The sequence below is a fragment of the Kogia breviceps genome, chromosome 8 (genome assembly GCF_026419965.1).
Source record: "Kogia breviceps isolate mKogBre1 chromosome 8, mKogBre1 haplotype 1, whole genome shotgun sequence".
NCBI lineage: Eukaryota > Metazoa > Chordata > Mammalia > Artiodactyla > Physeteridae > Kogia > Kogia breviceps.
In genome coordinates, this window is record NC_081317.1 from 19,265,379 (window position 1) to 19,286,064 (window position 20,686).

The window sequence follows — 20,686 nt, forward strand, 5'->3', positions numbered from 1 at the left end:
TGAGGCAATGGATCAAGGGCTTAGGAAGAGGATGCTTGGAGACCAGGCCACGTAGGGCCACACTGGACATTCTTAGTCCTTCCGTGTCCCTCACACTGCCCAGAACAGTGAGCGGGTCAACCACATAACTAACAGGGCAACAGGGACATCCTGAGGTGGGTATGTAAAGAAGGACAGGACCTTGGAAATGAATCAGTGCATATGGCCGTAGAGCCCGTGTCAAATCTGGGGTGACACCAATGACCCAGTCCAGAGTGCCTGGCTTAGTGCTGCTGTCCCTGTGGAGAACTTCCGAAGCAAGAGGGTGTTTCCGGGAGATGTGCACTTGTGAAAATGAAGCTGGAGACCCTGGTAGTGATGCAGATGTCAGATGTGGGTAGTTCATGGTCAGGTCACAGCAAGTGGAGGCCCTGCTTGGAGAGGCAGGAGAGAGGATAGTGGACGGGTGCAGTGTGTAGAGGAACCACTCTCATCAAAGGCCTGGCATTAGTGAGTCCTTGTGGAAGTCCCTCAACATCTCTGAGCTGGACACCCCTTCTTTCACAAATGGCAATAATAATAACTGAATCACAGCACTGGATTGGTTGGGTAGATAAATGGAGTCAGTCACAGGAAAGTCATCAATATTGGTTCCCAGAGAAAAGATAATCCTGTCCATCAGCATGGGGCTGGGATATGAGCAGGTCTCCTGGTGTGGGGGTCAGGGCACAGTAATGTCAGTATGGACAAGGTGTTCTTTCAGTCCCCAAACCTGGGGGTGGGGGGCAGGGGAGGAGTGAAGTGACCAGACTCCCGATATCCTGAACCAGGCAACCTGGCATTGAAGCCCAGATCCCTGTCCATTTCTGGGAGATCACAAACAGATGACACATCATCTCTGTGTCTCAGTTTCCTCTCTAGAAAGGTTCCATTAGCTGCACGGGTTCTTCTCACTCTCTTACCACCTGGAACTCCTTCAATGTCACTGCCAGCCATGTTTGCGATATTCATAAGGCCCTTTCTTCAGTGTGAACTCTCTGACGTTTAATCAAATGGCACCTTTGGATGAAAGATTTACCACATTCCTTGCACTCAAAAGGCTTTTCTCCACTGTGGGTTTTCCTATGGATGCAGAGGAGCTGTCTTTGCTTAAAGGCTTTCCCACATTCAGTGCACCCATAAGGTCTTTCTCCAGTGTGAACTCTGTGATGATCACAGAGAGAGGATCAACTAGTAAAAGACTGCCCACATTCACTGCACTCATAAGGCCTTTCTCCACTGTGAACTCTCTGATGACGAAGAAGGCTAGAGCTACCAGAAAAACTTTTCCCAAATTCACTGCACTTATAAGGCTTTTCTCCAGTGTGAATTCTCTGATGATCATGAAGGCTCGACCTAGCAGTAAAAGATTTCCCACATTCACTGCAGTCATAAGGCCTTTCTCCACTGTGAACTCTCTGATGATACCAGAGGCCACTCCTAGCAACAAAAGATTTCCCACATTCACTGCACTCATAAGGCCTTTCTCTAGTATGAACTCTAGTATGACACTTGAGGTTCAGCCTAGGAGTTAAAGATTTCTCACATTTATTGCACTCATAAACCTGTTCTCCAGTGTGAAATTTCTTACGGGCATTGAGGTGTGCCTTTTGGTTAAAGAATTTCCCACATTCACTGCACTCGAAAGGCCTCACTCCACTGTGAACTCTCCAATGATTACAAAGGTTCGACCTACTCGTAAACAATTTTCCACATTTATTGCACTCATAAGGCTTTTCTCCAGTGTGAACATTCATTATGGGCACTGAGTCGTTCATTTCGGCTAAAGAATTTCCCACATTCACTGCACTCAAAAGGTCTTTCTCCACTGTGAATTCTCTGATGATTACAAAGGATCGACCAAGTAGTGAAAGATTTCCCACATTCACTGCACTCATAAGGCCTTTCTCCAGTGTGAACTCTCTGATGTGCAAGGAAATTGGATTTGCGGGCAAAAAATTTTCCACATTTTGGGTGCATTGATAAGGTTTTTCTCCAGTGTGAACTCTCTGATGTTCAATTAAGTTCCACTTTTGGATGAAAGATTTAGCACATTCCTTGTATTCATAAGGCTTTTCTCCACTGTGGGTTTTCCTATGTGCTCTGAGGTACTTCCTTAGGCTAAAGGATTTCCCACATTCACTGCAATCATAGAGCATTCCTCCACGGTTAACTCTCTGATGTGTAAGGAAATGGGATTTGTGGCTAAAAAATTTTCCACAATGGCTGCATTCATAAGGTCTTTCTCCAGTGTGAACTTGCTCATGCTGAATAGGTTAGTTCTTTGGGTGAAGGCTTTCCCACATTCTCTGAACTCACAAAACCCTTCAGTAGTGAGGAACCTCTCATCCTGAATTAGTATCTCTGTGTGGCTGGAGGCTTTCTTGCCTTCTCCCCAGCTGTGATGACCTTGTCCACTGTGAAAAACAGCTTCACACTCCTTACTGTTGTTCAGTTTCTTCCTGGTATTAGTGGCCTGTGGCTGAAGTTCCATGTTGGCCACAGAGTTGTTCCCAATCTCCATGTAGGTAGAGAAATTCCCTGTTCCATGGATTGTGCAGCTTTTGAAAAATGCGGGTCTCCCCATATCACAGCTGAAGGCTTTCTCTCTAATGTGCTGCTTCTGGTGCTCTTGACGGTTTGCAGTGAAATAGAACTGTTTCTCACATGCCCCACATGTGTATGATTTCTGCTCCCTATTTTTTCCTTGCTCTTCAGCCAAGTGCAAAATGTCTCTCAAAACTGGGATGCACATCTTACACGGCTGGGCCTTCTCAGGAGATGAACCTGCCCTGGGGGTCCTCATCTGTGACACTCCTGCAGACACACTCTGTTCAGAAGGCGTCTCTTCATCCTCAACTGCAGGAAAAGAACCAGCATGCATACAACTGCAAAGTTCTCCAGCATGACATCAAGGTACAGGTGTATCTGAACCTCATCAAGAAGACACCATTCCTCTCAGGAGAAGTACACAGCCACATCCACAAGGGTCACATGGCCCTCATTCCCAACACCGCACAGTGGAGCTATTGACCAGGTCTACAGTCTCAACAACAATTTAAATGTCTGCCACAAAGACACCGAAGTCCCCCTCCCTCTAATGTGTTTTAATATCTAGAAGATATGTCCCTCCTCTTTTTAAAAGTTGCCTCAGCTATTTTCAGACCTTTATACTTATCAATTTCAGAATAAGTTTGTTAAGTTTCTCAACATATCTATCTGGAATTCTGATTGCAATTGTATCAGATTTACAAATTAATTTGAAGATAGTTGACATGTGTACAATGTTATATTATTCCATCATGAATGGAGAATATCTCTCCATTTATTTAAAACTTCATTTTACATCCTTTAATTGAATTTAAATTTTTCTTCCATCGATGACTTGTTTATTCCTTGATAAAATATTCCTAGGTTTAGTGTTTGTAACTATGGTGAGTGGCATCATATTTTCTCTTATGTATTTTATGGTTGGTGTTTGCTGGTGTGGAAACGTGCTATTGGTTTTTAGTAGTTGGTCTTGTGTTTGGCAACCTTGCTGAATCCTCTTATTAGTTTTAAAACTAATTAGTTTTAAAAGAGGGTCTTATTAGTTTTAAAAGAGGGTCTGCTGATTCAGTTGGCTTTCTTTGTCAATGATCATAACACATGTAAATAATGATAGCTTTACCTCTTCCCTTCAATCTTCACACCTCTGTATTAGTTTGCTGGGGAAGCTATAACAAAGTGCCATAGACTAAATAGCTTAAACAGCAGAAATTTATTTTCTCACAATTCTAGAGTATAGAAGTCCAAAATCAGGTGTCAGTAGGATTGGTTTCTTCTGAGGCTCTCTTCTTGCCTTGCAGATGGCCATCTTCTCCCTGTCTTTACATGGTCTTTCCTCTGTACATGTCTTGTGTCCCAATCTCCTCTTCTTACGAGGCCACCAGTCCTATTGGATTAGGGCCCACCCTAATGACCCTATTTTAACTTCATTATATTTTTAAAGACTCTTATCTCCAAATACAGTCACAATCTGAGGTTCTGGGGGTTAGGACCTTAACTTCTCATTTCTTATTGTTGGTATCAGCTGCAGGGATAACCCAAGGTGCCCCCATAGTTTTCTGTGTCACAGTTGAGTTGTGCCAGGCAGGCACTGGTGCCCTAAGGCAATGAGTGGGAGAGAGGAAAGAGCAGAAGTCACACCTGTCCCCTGGTGAGGCTCCCCATCCCCGTCTGCCTCTGGCTCATGTTCCCTCCACATGTCAAGTCAGGATGTCCTCCCCAGAGTTTTCCCACAGATTTCATGCCAGTTTTTCAGTGCCTCCATGCTTCACTCTCCCCTTCCATAATGTCCCCAGAGTTCAGGTTTTGGTGGCAGGGGGTAGGGCAGGAGGGCCAGCAGGAGTGGAGTGAACCATCCAGCCCAAAATCCCCATGATCTGATCTAAAGATCATGATCTGATATTTAGAAAGATCTCTTTGGCTTCACTGTAGAAACTGAATTAGAAGTGCACAATATTGGAGCTCAAGAAACTAGATAAGGGGCTATTGCAATAAATGAGCTGTTGACTCCTAGACAGAGGTAGTGGTGGTGGGAATGGAGAAACACATGGTGTTGACAGGAGTTGATAATTCTTTACACACTGGATATAAAGCAAGAAAGAAGTCATGAATGATTCCTAGGCTGCTGGCCTGGGCAACTGGATGGATGGTGGTAGCTTTCACAGCGTAGCACGAGACAGTTTGGGATTGGGGGAAGGACTCAAGGAGATTGACATGCCAACAAGACATCCAAACTGAGATGTTTAACAGGCAGTTGGAGCTATAGAGCTGCTGGTCAGGAGAGAAATATGGACTCTGGATGACCTTGGAAGTCATCAGTCCATGAATAGTCATTGAAGCTATTGGAGTAGATGAGCATAGGTGAACTTCCAGGGATGGTGCGAGGAGGGAGAAGAATAGAGGGCCTGGGACCTATCCCTGAGGATTACAACATTTAAGGTCTAGTCTGAAGACGAAGAGACAGCAAGAGGCTGAGAAGAAGTTGTCAGTGAAATACACACTGTTGTCCCCTTGGCAGCCAAGAAAGAGTGTGTGTTAAGAAATGTGGCGAGGTGAGAAATCAAGTCAGATGAGGCCTGAAAGGTGTCCCTGGATTTAGGGGCATGGAAGTCATCAGTGACCTCTGCCCTCAACAGAGGAGGTTGTCATTCTCACCAAAGTGATAATAATAAATGATCTCATTAACAATGATGTCACCTTAGAACTATATGGCATTTTATATTTTTGCAAGCAGTTTATATTCTACAACCTTCTTTTGTTTTATGGAAACTGTGACCCATAATATAATTTGTGAAGGAACTAGGGAAGATTTTTCTGGATTTTTCTGGAGACTTGGGGTGTGGAGGGATGTTTTGAACATGCTGGGAGTCTTGAATTCACAAAAAGCTGTCAAGAGTCTCCTGTGGGGAAGCAGGACCCAACTCATGTTTGCAAAGTCAGAACTGTTTAACAGAAGAATGCGCTGCTCCAAAGTAGAAGAGACCCCCACCCTCACCCCACCCATTCCAGCCTCTCGAGCCCTTTCAAGTCCATGGTCTCATTTTGCCCTCACAGCAATTCTCTGCAGAGAGGTGATTCTCCCTGTGTTTACACATGGGGAACCTGAGGTTCAGAGAGGTTAAGGAATATAAAGAAGATCACACAGCAAGAATATGGATGGAGTGGGGCCTAGGCCGGGTCCTCTCGTTCCAAGAGCAGTGTCCTGGCTCTGCCAAAGTTAAGTAGCCTCTTAACAGAAAAGCCCAGGAAAGAGCTACTGACTTCAGGAAGGAGGAGGGTATGTCGGGGGTAGGGGCCCCTACTCGAAGTGGTTGCTTCCAGCTAAGCAATCAATGACTATGACTGTCTGCATCACATGGGGTAATGCATTCTTGACAAATGAGGAAACTAAAACACATAAGCTAAGAGACCCATGCCGAAAAATGAAGGCGTACCCCCTGTTAATGCCAGTATATGAAAGGCTGTGCTTCTAGAGGCCTCAGCAGGAGAATTCCAACCTCACAGGGTGGCTATAGCCATGGTTACTGATTCGTTTATCTAGATCAGTGCTCTCAGGGCTGGTGGGAGTCTTTGCCCCCACTGCCCTGCTGCAGGGACAGCCTTGGTGATGAATGGGTCCTTGCATGGGACCAGCAGTGGTCCAGGCTCACACTCCAGGTCAGGGGTCTTTGGTTCATACTCACCTGCTCAGCTCTTCTCCTGGGGATGTTACCATATCAGGGAATAAGGACGCCAAGGACTACAAGAAACAAGTTTTGAGCAGTGACGCCATGTAACTATCACAGAAGCAAGGGCAGCCATGGACTGATTCACCTCTTGAGCAGAATTCATCCCTTATGCCTAAGAAAATCCCTAAGATTCCTATCCATTTTGGGGGGGTATCACAGAATCTCAAGGGGGTGATAAAGAACATTCTGTTAATCGGGGCAGGGAGAGCTCCTACGATTAATTTGAAAGAAATTATAAACAATCCAGGTATCCATCAAAAAGAAAATGAACAAATAAATTATAGTATAGCCACACAGTGTGATACTATACAGCAGCAAAAACTGGATGAACAAGGGTATTCACGTGTAGAATGTTGGGTGAAGAAAGCACACTGCAGAAAGGCACATGCACTATGACACAATTCAATGTAATTAAAAAGTCTGCAAAGCAATGCTACACATTGTTTAGGTATACATGCTGGTGCAATAAAAGTATAAGAAATTATTGGGACAGATAAAGACTTCATTCAAGGAACTGGTTACCATTTGGGTGAAGAGATGGTGGGGAACATGCAGTAGGAAAGGGATACCCAGGAGTTTCTACACGATTGGAAATATTTGTTTCTTAGGATAGGTCGAGTACACCCATCTTACAAGATTCTTTAGGCCTTTTCATTCTTAAAATATATTGCCTAATAATTTTTTGTGACTATGTTCACACTCAAAGCTGGTAACACAAACCATAACATTCATATGCATTCATGAATCTTTCTCCCCTGCTGAGATGTGAGGACACACCCTCTTTGAAGCCAGAACCACATACCTAAGCTGCTCCCAAATTTTTGACCCACTAGGTTTGGGGGTAATTGTTACACATAAGCAGAAAACTATCACGAGGAATCACTGTGTATTCTTGAGCAAAGCAGGGACACTATGAAAGTGGTATTTTACCAGGCTATCTTGTGGCCTCCAAAGACCAAATAGCTAAATTTATTTTTGATCTGCAAACCCCCAAGTGGTTAGCACAAACCCGGAAGAGCCTGCAGCCCCAGAATTCGTGGGAGGAGCAGGCAGCATGTTAGTAATTTCAGTAAGGCCTCAGACCATTCTTAATCAACTCTGAACTTTTTCCAATCAAATCTACTTGCCTCAACAAAACACCCCCTGAGGACAAAAAGTAGACCTTCAGATTTCTCTGCAAACCTCCAGAGCTCAGCTAAGCATTGAGCAGGGGCAGTTGATTTATGATGCTTCAGAGGTGATGAGGAAAACCTCCCCAACCTGGCCGGGAGATGCTGTGCAGCCATAAGGGACAAAGTGGCAAAGAATGGAACCAAAGACCCCTACCCTTGCAGCTCTCCTTGCAGCCTGGTAAGACACTGTTCCAGGTTTCACGTCCTGTTTGCCATCCTAGACCCATACTTCCAGTTAGCACAGAGGTGAGGGTGGGGCAGTGATGGGTGAAAAGAGGCTCATGAACTAACCATAAAGGGAAAAGAAAAAGCATTTGGCAAAGAAAAGGGAGCCATCTTTTTCCCTGGGCTGCAGTTTCTAAAGCTGATCCAAAAAGAAATCTCTATTGTCAGGGTGGAAAAATGGGCTTTTCCCTAAAACGAGCTCTTAAAATTGTCCAAGAATTGAGCCCTCAGTCAGAGGGAGAGGGATGAGGTTGGCGACAGGAACAGATACAGTCGCCTGGGTGGAAAGTGTGTCATCATCCCGATGTGCTGTTAGGGGTTCAGCTTGTGACAGTGAAGACTCTGTGCTGGATTAGAAGTAGTCGCCTCAAAGCTAAATTCCACTTACCCATTTCTTGGAGGTGGACTAGAGAAGAATAATGGGCAAAGGTCACATTACAAGAAGAAAAAATGACCTCCCTGCAAAAACAGGGAAAAAAAAAATGGTTTGAGAGAGTTGTTGTTGTTTGGGTATTTCTATATAATTAAATAAAGTAGTTTAACATAGCTCAAAATTTGAAAGACAAAGGAGATAATTTTACACAGAACCCAGAGACCTCAGATTTGTCCCTCGGAAGCTTTCCAAGGATCTCTTTCACTTGCAGATGGAAAAGCTGTGGTCCAAAAAAGGGAAGGCGAGGAGCCACGGCCATACAAAGATTATTGGCCGAGCTTAGAGCAGGGCCCAGGAACCCAGGAAGAGGGCGGCACTCAAGAAGTATTTGAGCTTTCCCAGTTCAGATGGAGAATGAATGTGAGCGTGCAGAGCTGGGCATCTGTTAGCTATTACTGCCATTAATCCTCATGGGGACAGCCTGCCCAGGTCATGCAAGTTGCTGGTAAGGTAACAAGGACTAGAAGTCAGGAGCTCGCGGACCCAGCAGAGCGCATACACAGCAGCAGCATCTGGGTCTCTGGGCATTGCATTTTCTCCTGCCTGGGCCCAGCATGGACTTCTCCAGCAGCTGGGCCTGGGGACAAATGAGATTAGAAATATGGCAGGGAGTGCTGCTTGAAAAAGAAGGGGTCCAGGACTGAATGAAAAGACAGACAAAGGCAGCAGGCGGAGCGTCTTAATTCCAGAGACCTAGGTGCAAATCCCAGCTCTGCCCCTTCCAGCTGTATGATCTCAGGTGAGTCATGGCACACCTCTCAGCCTCCATTTCCTCCTTTTTGAAACGGGCATCATACACATGCAGCTTGCAGTGAACTCAAGGTATGTATCTAAGAGGGCTTAATAAGTGTTATCAATCCCTGAATCCTGAGCTAGAAAAGAGAAAGGGAAGAGACACCCACACAGGCACACACTTCACCTGCCCAAACTGACAAGACTTGCTGCTGCTTTTAGACCACACTCTTAGCTGCCTTCGTACAGGACACACCTTCCATCTCCATCACCAAACCTGCGTTAAGGTCACTCACAAGATGTGCTCCCTGGCTCTCCAGTGGGCCAGATAAAATACCAATGGGTTTTGGAACCAAGATACATTATACCCTCCCTCCTGCCTCTTTTAAACCTTCCCTGGCTATGCCAATGATGGCATAGAAGACAGCTGGCAAGAGCATGGCTCTGGAGTCAGGCGGAGATGGGTTCAAATCCTGCCTCTGCTTCTATTTGGCTGAGTAAACTTGAACAAATACCCACCTAAGTCTTGGTTTCCTCGTTTGTAAAACTCCAGTAATAATAAATACCTATTTTGCAGGGTTGTCATGAATTAATGTAATGAATTTAATGAGGAAATTAATTAATAAATTAATGTAACAAATTTAATGAGGAAATTACTAAATTAATGTAATGGATTTAATAATAAATATTTATTTAAAATATAATAATATATAATATGTATAGTATAAAATATTATATATAGTATATTATAGCATACTATAATATATATAGTATAATATATTATAATATGATTAATTAATGTGATGAATTTAATAAATTAATATAATGAATTTCATAAATGATATTATAAATATATTGATATAGTATATGGTATAATAATATAGTACACATAGTATATTATAGATACTATAATTTATATTGGTATAATAATAAACTACAATATAATATTATAGTATAATAATATAATAAATAAATAAATGTAATGAATTTAATAAATTAATTTGATGAATTTAATGAGGAAAAGTAATTAAACCACAATCAGTCAATATTTGCAGTGGTTGAATACACCATGAAATCAGGGTACGCTGCCCTCCCCAGAGGAGGTGGGTAGATGTGGTGAGTCCTAGAAATTCTACCTCTGTTGTGTAGTAGTTGTGTGAGTCTAGGTAAGTCACTTAATCTCCCTGAGCCTCTGCTTCCTCTTAAAGACAATAGACATCATGCTTTCCAGACCTCAGAAAGTGTCTGTAAAATTCGACTAACATATTGGAAATAAAAGTGGTTAGAAAACTCTGTAGCATGACTCCATAAAAGGATAATAATTATTCAGATATGACTGGACATCTGTAATTCTAAAATGTTTCCATCCCATAATTATCTCGAATGCAAGCAGAAAACATGAGCATTAGTAGTGGGAGAGGTTAAGATAAAAATCAAAGGATTTTGAAACCTGTAATGGCACAAACATCAAAATTTCATCTTCACTGGTTTTGCATGGCTATTATTATTTTATTTGGGGTTAAGATTTTTGGGTGTTTGTTTCCTGAGAACACTGTCTTTTTTCTTTTCTCTAAAGTTACTAAACAGTATAAATACGCCAGTTAAGAGCTTTAATAAGGACAATCACCCAGGCGAATTTTCAGGAGCCAAAATAAAATTCTATGAGATGACAAAAAAATAGGCCAGTCTAAAGCAATACTAGCCATTCCTACAAATGAAATTAGGAATCCACAGAGCCACTTAAGTGTCAATTCAAGAAGTTGATGGTCTTTTCAGATCTTGAAAAGTGGTTAGGAGCAAAAAAACTGCATCATCCAGACCTGGGACTGGATCCCAGTGCTGCAGCCTAAAATGCTCGTGACCCAGAGTCACCTCATCCATAAACAGGGATAATAATACGTGTCTCAGAGGGTTGTTTCAAGGTTTAAATGGATAAACTATGTAAAGAGCTTACCCAAGTGCCTGGCATAGTAACTGTTCAACAAATGGTAGTTTTAAAAGAAAGCTCCCCTTGAACCTTTGGGGCCTTATTGTACTTTTCTGTTTGTAACTGATTTTCCATATAAATATCTGCTTTTTCCCTCTCAACAACCCAAGGAGGTCTGTAGGTTAGGATTCATTAGCACCATCTTACTGTTGAGAAAACAGAGAGAAGTGAAGTGACTTGCTCGTGGTCACCCTGGAGATGAATGGAAGTGAAGACTGGGCTCCTTTGAAGCCCTGCACTAAAGGCCTGGTTTCCCAGACCTCAGAGTAAGAGGCTAAGGGTAGCAGTCCCCATACAAAGTCCTTACCAGGGTGGAATTCAAGACCTCAGTGCCTCAAGGCGGAGCAAATGTGACCCAGTTTCCCTACCCCCACTCCTCCACCTCCGACTTTCCCCCCACACACACACAGCCTGGTGCCAGAGCTGCCCAGCTGATCGCAGTGGGAGCTGTTGACACCTGCTCCGGATGGGCAGGCCTGGCTGCGGCTAGAAGGCCAGAACGTTCTGCCCCACAGTTTCCAGTATGTGACGTACACGCCTGCTGCTTGCCTGCTGAGGGAAATCTCTCTCCACGGACCACGTCAGCAGGTTTACCGTAAAGCCATCCTCCAGTAACTTCCAGCCTCGGTCCCTGATTAGTCATGCCCCCTCCCATTTTCCTTTTGATACAGAATGGAGACACCCCAGAAATGAAGGAAACCACTGTTGAGCCTCACAAGGCCTTGAACTTAACACATCCTGAATCATCTAGTCTACCAGGATCCCAGACATCTAGACCCTAAGAGTTGGAAAAACACTCAGAGACCATCTAATCCAGAGTAGGGTGAACTTTTTCTGTAAAGGGCCAAGTAGTATATTTGTTACACCTAGTGTGTCACATCCAATCTCTGTTGCATATCCTTATTTTTTAAAAGCCACTTTTTTTTTGGCCACACCGTGCAGCATGTGGGATCTTAGTTCCCCAACCAGGGATCGAACCCGTGCCCACTGAACTGGAAGCTCAGAGTCTTAACCACTGGACAGCCAGGGAAGTCCCTAAAAGCCATTTAAGGATGGAAAAACTATTCGTAGCTCAGGGGTTGTACACAAACAGGCCTGTGGCAGAATTTGGCCTGAAGACCATGGTCCATGGGTCTCTGATTCATTTAACCCTTGCATTGCACAGAGTTTAAGTACATTTGTCTGAGGTCACTCAGCCATCAGGACTGTCCCTCATACTCAGATCTGACTCATGGGCCACTCTGCCTCCAGAATTAAGAATACTTTATTTTATTCTATTTCTTCAAAAATCTCAATCGCTGGTTCTTAACCAACACGCTTGATTAATTGTATTGTCAACATTCAATAGTGAAAATGTGGTATATGAATGCAATAGAACAAAAATTGTCATTTAAAATCAAAACTAGCCGTGGTTGTTGGTGCCTTCCAAAGACAGATGAAATCATTTTCATCAGAGTGAAGGTACATCTATACAGTGGCCTCTAGTCTGACAGAGCTGATAGGGACAGAGAAAGGAACTGATGGACATTCCAAAGCCTTTCCTTGTTTCTCTTGCACTAGTGAAAAGGCAGGAGGCTGGGGGAGGGAGGATGAAGAAGACTGCCATGGCTTTGCAGCATCTTTGATTGTGCAGAGACACCCCCCCCCCGCCGCCAGGCCACGTGGTCTGCAGTATCAGCCTAAATTGCTCTACTTAGTAAAAGGAGGGGAATCGGGTGGCCTAAGAGGTGGGGCTCCTAATAATGGGAACACAGAGGGGAAAAACCAGATGGCAGAGCAACATGACAGCATGACACAGATTGGTAAGATCGGGAGCTCCCAATGTTAGTGTTAAGTGGTTTGCATTAATAAGATCTAAGGCCCCTTCCAGTCCCTGGAACCTCTACTAGAGTGTGACTTCTGTGGACATTTGTATTGCTGGGGGTTTTCTGTGCAAATTAAAGAAGAGGTGCTGGGGAGAGCGGGGTAGACCAGGTCAACACACACAGAGACAACCCAAGGACTTGGAACACACTGGGCAGAGAGAGGATCTCAGAGCAGACGTAACCAGGAAAAGATAAGCCTCTCCCCATCACAGAACTGCCTGCCCCAAATCCTTCTTTCTTCTTGCTATCAGAAACTTCCCTGGCAGCTAGGAAGGGCCCTGTGACATCATCAGTAAGATACTGATAGAAGACTTGTAGGGATTCTAAAAAAGCCTTTCCTTCTCAATAAAAAGGAACAAACATGGTAGCACCATCATGTTCTACCTTTCTTCTTTCTTTGCCATCTATTCCACACCTAGACAGCAGGTCCAACAGAACCTTCTGCACTGATGGAAGTGCTCTATACCTGTAATGGCCCAAAGCAGTAGCAACTAGCCACTTGAAATGTTGCTAGTATGACTGAGGAACTGAATTTTTTTAATTTTTATTAATTTTAATTTACCTACACTTAAATAGCCACATGTGGCAGAAGGTACTTATTGGACAGCTAGGACTAGAGAATCACAGAATCTCTGACCCTGACGTTGAGCCATCCATCTCCAAACTCCTTCTTAATCAAGAGAAATCCCTAATTTGTAGGTTACTGTATACTGAGTTTTTTGAGGTCTGAGGACTGCCATGTCCTGACCTGCGTTCTGCCCCTGCCACACTCACCTGGAGCAAGTCACCTCCTCTCTCTGAAGTTCATGTCTCGCATATGTGAAGAGGGGGGACAGTCAAACTCTTCCAGCCTAGCTCAAGGAGTTACTGTAGGGTTCAACTCAGAATGGATGAAAATACATTTTGTCAAAAGGAAAATGCTGGTGAGGAAATCCTGGAAAAGGTCATTCCTAGAAGTGCTGGAGGCCTCAGAAAATCCTGTCACCTGGTCTGAGAAGCAGAGGCACCTAACAGCCTGCTTTGGTCGGCTCTTCAGGCCCAGATCCCATCGCTAGGCGGCAGAGAGCTCCACCAGCCTCGCTAAGGACCAGATGCGGGGAGTGGAGGGGACTGGAGATGGGGAGCCCAATTCTCGCCAACAAACTCCAGGCGCAAGGCATTGACCCCTTGAGTGGCCACCTCAGCTGGGACATGACGTGACTGCCGATAAGTGCCCTCAGACACGCACCGCCGAATCGAATCCTCTCACGTCCCCATGGGAGGTATTTCTACCCCCCTACTCATGATGGGTCAAGTCTAAACACAGAAGTAGGTAGTAGGTTAGCAAGGCTTCAAGGGTAGCTTTGAAGTAGGGAGCTGGGAAGAATCAGCCTCTTTCTAGGAAATGCAAAAAGAAAAACTCAGGGGACCAGAGTTATAGTCTGGACCAGAAAAGCAGCCTCTAGGCTGGAAGTATAGACAAAGGGTTATACACCCCACCTGCAACCCTTTACCCACCAACTACGCCAAACAGTGTGTTGCAGTTACTATACACTGTTAAAGGAGAGTTTATTTAAACGGATATAATCATGACCCTCACAGAAATATAAAATAAACACGTATCAAGGATTTTATTTAGCTTGTTAATTAGTGAAGGAACTAGTAAGATGTCACAATTGGTTCAAAGAATCACATATACACAAACAACAAGAAATGTTGAAATGAAACTACAAATTGATGCACAGTGGCTTATTCCAGAGCGGGTGTGCTAAACCAGCTGTACTTGCACTGGAAAAAATATCATGAACACGAACCATCTGCACTGCCCTCAGTTATCTACGACTTAGAGTTCTGAAATAGCTCAAAGGTAATGAAAGGCACAGCAGCCCCACAGAAACACCTAGTTTTCCACTGAAGACACCAGGAATCTTTTCAGTCCGCTTCACAGTCATTCACCATCTTCCCTACCACATCTAGGTAGGTACCTCTATCATCCTAACTACTAGATCCACAGCTGTCTGTGGGGTCACTCCTTGAAATGGATGCCAAGATCCCAGGAAGTTATCCAGCCTGCTCTGGAGCTAAGGAGAACTGAGGGAAGTGCTAAGAGGGCATGGAATATAGGATTCTTGAGCTCAAAGAGGTCTAATACCGATGACCATGTTTTACAGAAGCAGAAACTGATACTCAGAGAGAAAAGGGCTTTTCCTAAAGACACAGAACAGAATGGAATGACACCCTAGCCTCCACAGCACACACTTTTTAAGGCAGAGGGGCTGAAAAAGGAGGTGCCATGGGGCTATTCATTCCCCCATGGAGAAGCTCTTTTCCTCCCTGAGTCACATCTGCAAAACAAGAGCACCTCCCCCGCCTGTGCTATGGGTTGTGAGGTTTACCTAGGAAAAAATGCCTCACAGCAAGTGCTCCCGAAAAATCATTTCCCTTCACCATCCTGAGTGACCCCGTGACCCCAGGGCAGTCCCAGGGGTCATTCTGCTTTCACTTCCTCAGAGTTGAGTCAGGAGCTCCTTTCTGGGCCAGATTCAATTAGACTGGAACGGCCTCAGGCCACAGCTGCACTTCCTCTGCCAAGTTGCCTTTTATAACAAATTTTGAGGAAAACACACCAAAAAAGAGGAGATTTCAAAAGTAATTAAGTCTAAAAGTTGCCCCCACCAGGAGGGGCTCTGGAGCAGGGGCCAGAAAGCGGGTGGTAGAGACAGCCAGGCAGCAGTGGGAATAGGGGAGCCAGAGCCCAGCGAACCGTGCCCTCAGCACGGGGAACCCGCAAACAGACACGCTGAGTTCGTTTCCCAGCAGGGCAAAGTTGGTGTGACCTTCAAACAGCCCGCAGGGCAGGGCTCTGCGCATCTTCTGGGTCCTGATATGACTGAGCATTCATCACCTAACTGTGTGGTGAGCAATTTGGCCTCAGTCCTCTGCCACATTCTCAATTTCTGGGCATCCCTAATTTCTCTCTGCAGAGAGATTCAGAAGAGGCCCCAGGCTAGAAAGTGGTGGGGTTCTGTTTTGTTTTTTCCAACATGCACACTCACACCACCATGCAACGGGGCCTTTCACCTTCTCTGGGAGCAAAGGTTGCAAAAGCCTCCAAGTCAGGCAGGAAGGGACCCTCAAAGCTTCTGGGACCCAGTCGTCTGCCTTCTACCAGGTCAACTGAAAAAGCCACTGCGGGGAGAATCCTGGCTCTTCCAGGACTGATCAAGAAGCCCTTGGATGAAAGCCCTTCCCATTTCTCTGACACTTTGGAGTTTACAGGTCACCTTCTTGTCCCACTTATTGCAGAAAATTTGACCTCACTCTAATAACAGATGAGAAAAATGGGATTCTGAAAGCCCAGATGAGATGACTGGGGCCACACAGCTGAGTCAGGACTAAAACCCACTACTTCCATCATAGATATCAAGGAGCAATGGGGAAACTGAGGTCAGAGGAGGGAAAACAATTTGCCTAAGGTCACACAGGAGGTCACCCACAGGGCTGGGGGCAGAACCTGTGTCCCTCGTAGGTCAAAGCTCTTTTCAATCCACCACCTTGCCTCTCCCCTTGGAGATCTCTCGGGACAGTCACTCTATCTTTGGCACCATGGACATTTCCTTTTAGGAAACGATGGCAAACAGTTTTCCTGTCAGGTGGATGGATCGGCAATGGCTGCGTGGAGCTCATTGTTACAAGAACGATGGTTCGCGTGAGCTCAGCAGGAGGGAGGACACTTGTTTATCAGCGTCTGTCACGAGTGTTGTCGGTAGACTGGTCACTCTCAATCTCCTGTGTTTGTCTGGATTCTGTTCTCACTCCCTTTTCTCCTATGTTGAGTAGCATTACTGTAGGCAGAATACGAAGGTGACAGAAACAGTCAAACCCTGAGAATGAAAATAAGACAACTGGACAATACACTCACGAGAGCTGCCATCTTTACAAGAATTCTGATCTTTTTTGGAAAAGCCAAAGTTCATAGGTTAAGTGTGGACTCAGCTGGGACTTGGTGCTGCCAGCCCGGGAGTACAATGAATAGAGATGCCATGTGGTGGGAAACAGCTCACGTGAAAACCAATACCTACCTTTACCTACCTGCTTATCATTGTGATTTTCAATGTGGAGCTCATGTTTGAAACCACTGCGTGCTGTCTTATGTGATAGACTCTGAAGGACAGCATAACACGGGCTCTCATTGTAATTCCGTTTTAACTGCTCTGGGAGGTGAATGAATGGCTGTCTCTCTGAGGTGCTCCCCAGTGCCTCCCACTAAGTGAATTTAACCCAGGCCTCTGTAGTAGGCTGAATTACTATTCCCAGTTCTTCTCTTCCATGTCATTATTATTAGGACTACATATCCTTTTTGCCTGTCACTTGTCATTCCCTCTGAGTAGATGAAATAAATTATATATCCAAGCCCATTAACACTGGACTCGGCCATAAGACTTGTTTCAGCCAATGGGACGTGGGTGGAAGTGACAAAGTGCCAGTGCTAACAACGGCCTTAAGAGGCATCACACGCTTCTGCTCACCTCTCCTGCACTCCTGCTATTCGCCATGTTAAAAGTTTCCCCCAAGCAGTTTCTGCCCCTTCAGTTCAGGTCCTAAAATGAAGACATGTGAGGCAGACCTGCACTGACCTTCATCCTAGAGCCAAGCCCAACAGAGACACGTGAACTTACCAGCAAATCTGTGAGTAAGAAAAATACACGTTATCATAAGTCACCGATATGGGGGTGGGGAGGTGGGATTATTTGTTATGCAGTATTACCAAGCAAAAAACATTGACTAATACAGACACAGAGACTATTATTTAGGTTATTCCATCCAAAACATAATCTCTAAAGTCAATCAATATTTTCATATCATGTAATAACAGGCAAATGGAAAAATTTTTTTATTTATATAGATTGTAAACTGATACCATGGCATCCAGTTTGTACATTAGTCCCTCATGAACTTGGATAAGATGTGTCTATTCCCAAGGCTAATCACTACTCAGGAATTCAGGGGTTCAATCCAGGGCCAACAAGCAGAGATAAGAAGAGAGTATTATCATATAGAGGACAAAAAAATATATTGCAGAAGTCCACTCATTGCTGAGATGTTATAAACAATGAAGAGTTTCGGGAATTTTATTTCCTTACTACCACCTCATCTAAGAGTATTAAGGGTATTTAAGAACAGAAGTTCTCAGATATCAAGCATAGGTCACATTCACAAAAGAGGTGAGGAAGAGTTCAAGCTTCTTCTTCAATAGCAGAGCCCTTTGTTTGAACACAATCTTACAGGTATCCTCAATTTATGAAACTGTTAAGACTGGAGGTGCTCTGTTTAAAGCCTATACAAGACGTCAAGGCCCTTTCTGTTCAGCTTTTCCTTAACACCCCAGGGTGGTCTTTACATGGCTGTCAGTTTTGGCAGGGGGGAAAACTGAGGTCAGAGAAGGGAAAATGACTACAGACTCCAGTGAGAAAGCCATGGGACTTTAGGGTCTCTGAAGACTCACTCTGAACTCCAGAACCCTGGATGCCCTCCAAGCCAATAGTCTGGAGGTGGTTCTTTTCATCCTATTTGGAACAACACAAAATCTAAAGAAGTAGCTATGAATCTTGATACCAGAGGCATGCCCAATCCTGGCCACTGTCAGCAAGGGAGATGGGGACTGTTGCTTCTCTCTAAAGAAGTAAGACTCCAGCTGCAAGGTTCTGACTCAAGGAATCAGCAGATGAATCTCAAGATCACCTCCTGTATTAGAAGCCATCATTCTGCACACAGGCATCACTGGGCCACATGAATCAGAGTGGCAGGAACAGAATCCCTTCTAAGACCTATCTGACTTCTAATAGAGGGAGATCTGAGACACTCCCGGGAGCCTTTCCATCTCACAGCTGTCAGTGCCTCGTGCTAATGCTTTCAATCTCATGCCTATCCTGAATTCATAATGAAGTGAAATCACAAACCATGCACCAGCAAAAAGGCATCTTTTCTATACTTCAGTACAAGCCATGGAGGAAAGGGATAAAAAGGACTGAGACGGAATGAGACAGGCCGTGGCTCTAGGTAACAAACTTCTGGGGTTTAGGCTGAGTATGCTCAAGTAATAAGGAAACGAAATAGCTATTTCTCCACTTTCCTCGGGGGCAACATTATATGTCATTGCTTGCTCTCTTCTGAAAGCAGATATAGAAATATGTTTTGAATGAGTGCATCTCGGAACTGGCAAGTCACTATTTAAAGGGACACAAGCTGTGCAGGATGGAAGGACGAGATCTCGCGCAACGTACAAGGAACCAGCATGAGGATCCAGTACTCCCGGTGGCCCTCTGAGGCTCCCACAGGCAAGTCTCCTTCCTCTTCCAGGCCTCAAGATTCCCGGAAATTTAAAGGTGGGGGAAGGATCAAAAAGAGGATCCGAAAGACCTGTCTCAGGCCTCCAGAATTCAACCCCTTGGAAAGTGGCCTACTTTGGTGCTCTTGACTTGACCCTGAAAAGCCTGCAGGATCTGCAGTTGCCAAGGAATTGGATCTAATTTTCCTTTCATTTAAGCTGAGAAAGCAAACAAAGCACTTACTTTGTGTTGAAGATTCAGGAAAATTGCCAGGATCATTTTCATTTCTACAACAGAAGGAAAACACAGTGAATTGTTCATCCTAACACGATCAGAACCAATTGAGCTTTTTTCCCATCTTTGAGGGAAAATTTGATTAGACTTACTGGTAAATCTCTTGCATCAACAATTATGAAATTATTTAGAATCATTGTTAATGTTCATATTAATAATGTTTAATTTCATACTAGCCATCATTTTATGATATAAGCATTATTTTGAAAGCATTTGAAACAACAAATGAAAAAGGATCTTCAATATATATAGCAGAAAACTAAGTTACCAAATTTATTAGCACTAGAGAATTTTCATCTTCTTAAAAAATATTATTTCCAGGAGCTCAAACAACCATAAAGACTGGGAGAAAAATGTATTCTTTAAAACTTTTTTTTTTTTAGCCTTTTATCTTGCTGACAAGTACTATAGTGCTCAGAAGTTGTCTAAGAGAAGCTTGTATATATGGTGTTTCTTCCTGACTTGACAGAGGCAGGACTGAAACTTAGGCCCCTTGCTTCCCAGTTCAGTTCTCAGGCCACAACACAACAGTCTTCATGTTATGAATTAGTTCTCTCTGAAAAGGCTTCTCGTCTCCAAAATAGACTCTTCCCAACCACTAGGTAAAGCTTGCGAAGCCTTTCATAATTACTCACTCAGAAGCAAAGATTCCACAGCACAGAAGCAAGTCATAATATAAATACCCCATAGCCTGGGTCTGTGCCAAAGCTGCAGACCCCACGTGCCAGTCCCCGAGCCCAAAGCTGCTCACCCCAGAGAGCACTAGAGACTTATAAAACCACCCTCTAGTGCCTCCTTTTCCCTTGTATTGGACACAGTGAATAGAACTTCCTACCCTTGTCTGCCTTTTTTCTCTCCCTCTTTCCATCTATCCCTCCGTCCATTCAGTCATCCATCTGTAGTAGACTGGATCCATTAAGGCCCCAGTTCTCATCCCGCCCTGTACCAATGCCTTTGCCATGTCACAGTTAAGTGACCTCCCACTCTTATCTCTGGGTCCAGCCACAGCACTTGCTTTGGCCAATGGGATGTTAGCAGATATGACACAAGCAGAAGCAAGAAAAATTACCTGCATGTTTCTACTCATCATTTGTGGCCTCTTCCATTGGCATAGGCTAGCTTGGTAGGATACAACAGGCATGTGAAGCAGAGTCAACTCACCCCAGTTGTCTGAGCCATGGCCACACTAGATCATCCAGTAGCCAGCCAATCCCCCAGACGTGTGGTCAGGCCCAGCCAAGTTCAGCAGAGCTCCCTAGTTGACCACCCCAGACACATGAGCACTAAACAGGCATTGTCATAAGCCACCGAGGTTTTGTGGTTATTTGTTACTCAGCATTATTTTGGCAATAAATAACTGTTATAAGATCCAACAAC

At 44.3% G+C, this 20,686-nt stretch overlaps 1 protein-coding gene and 1 pseudogene across 5 annotated transcripts in view; both read right to left on the reverse strand.

The window, feature by feature from the left end:
- Positions 1-966: 966 nt before the first annotated feature.
- Positions 967-20,488, reverse strand: LOC136794674 (zinc finger protein 211-like; annotated as a pseudogene).
- Positions 15,358-20,686, reverse strand: part of TMEM268 (transmembrane protein 268) — a 66,262-nt gene continuing 60,933 nt past the window's right edge. For all 5 annotated transcript variants that reach the window (XM_067040893.1, XM_067040889.1, XM_059071111.2 and 2 more), the window contains 2 exons: positions 19,259-19,302; positions 15,358-16,531 (listed from right to left, as the gene is read on the reverse strand). The gene's annotated coding sequence lies outside the window, so the exon portion shown is untranslated. The remainder of the gene's footprint in view (positions 16,532-19,258; positions 19,303-20,686) is intronic.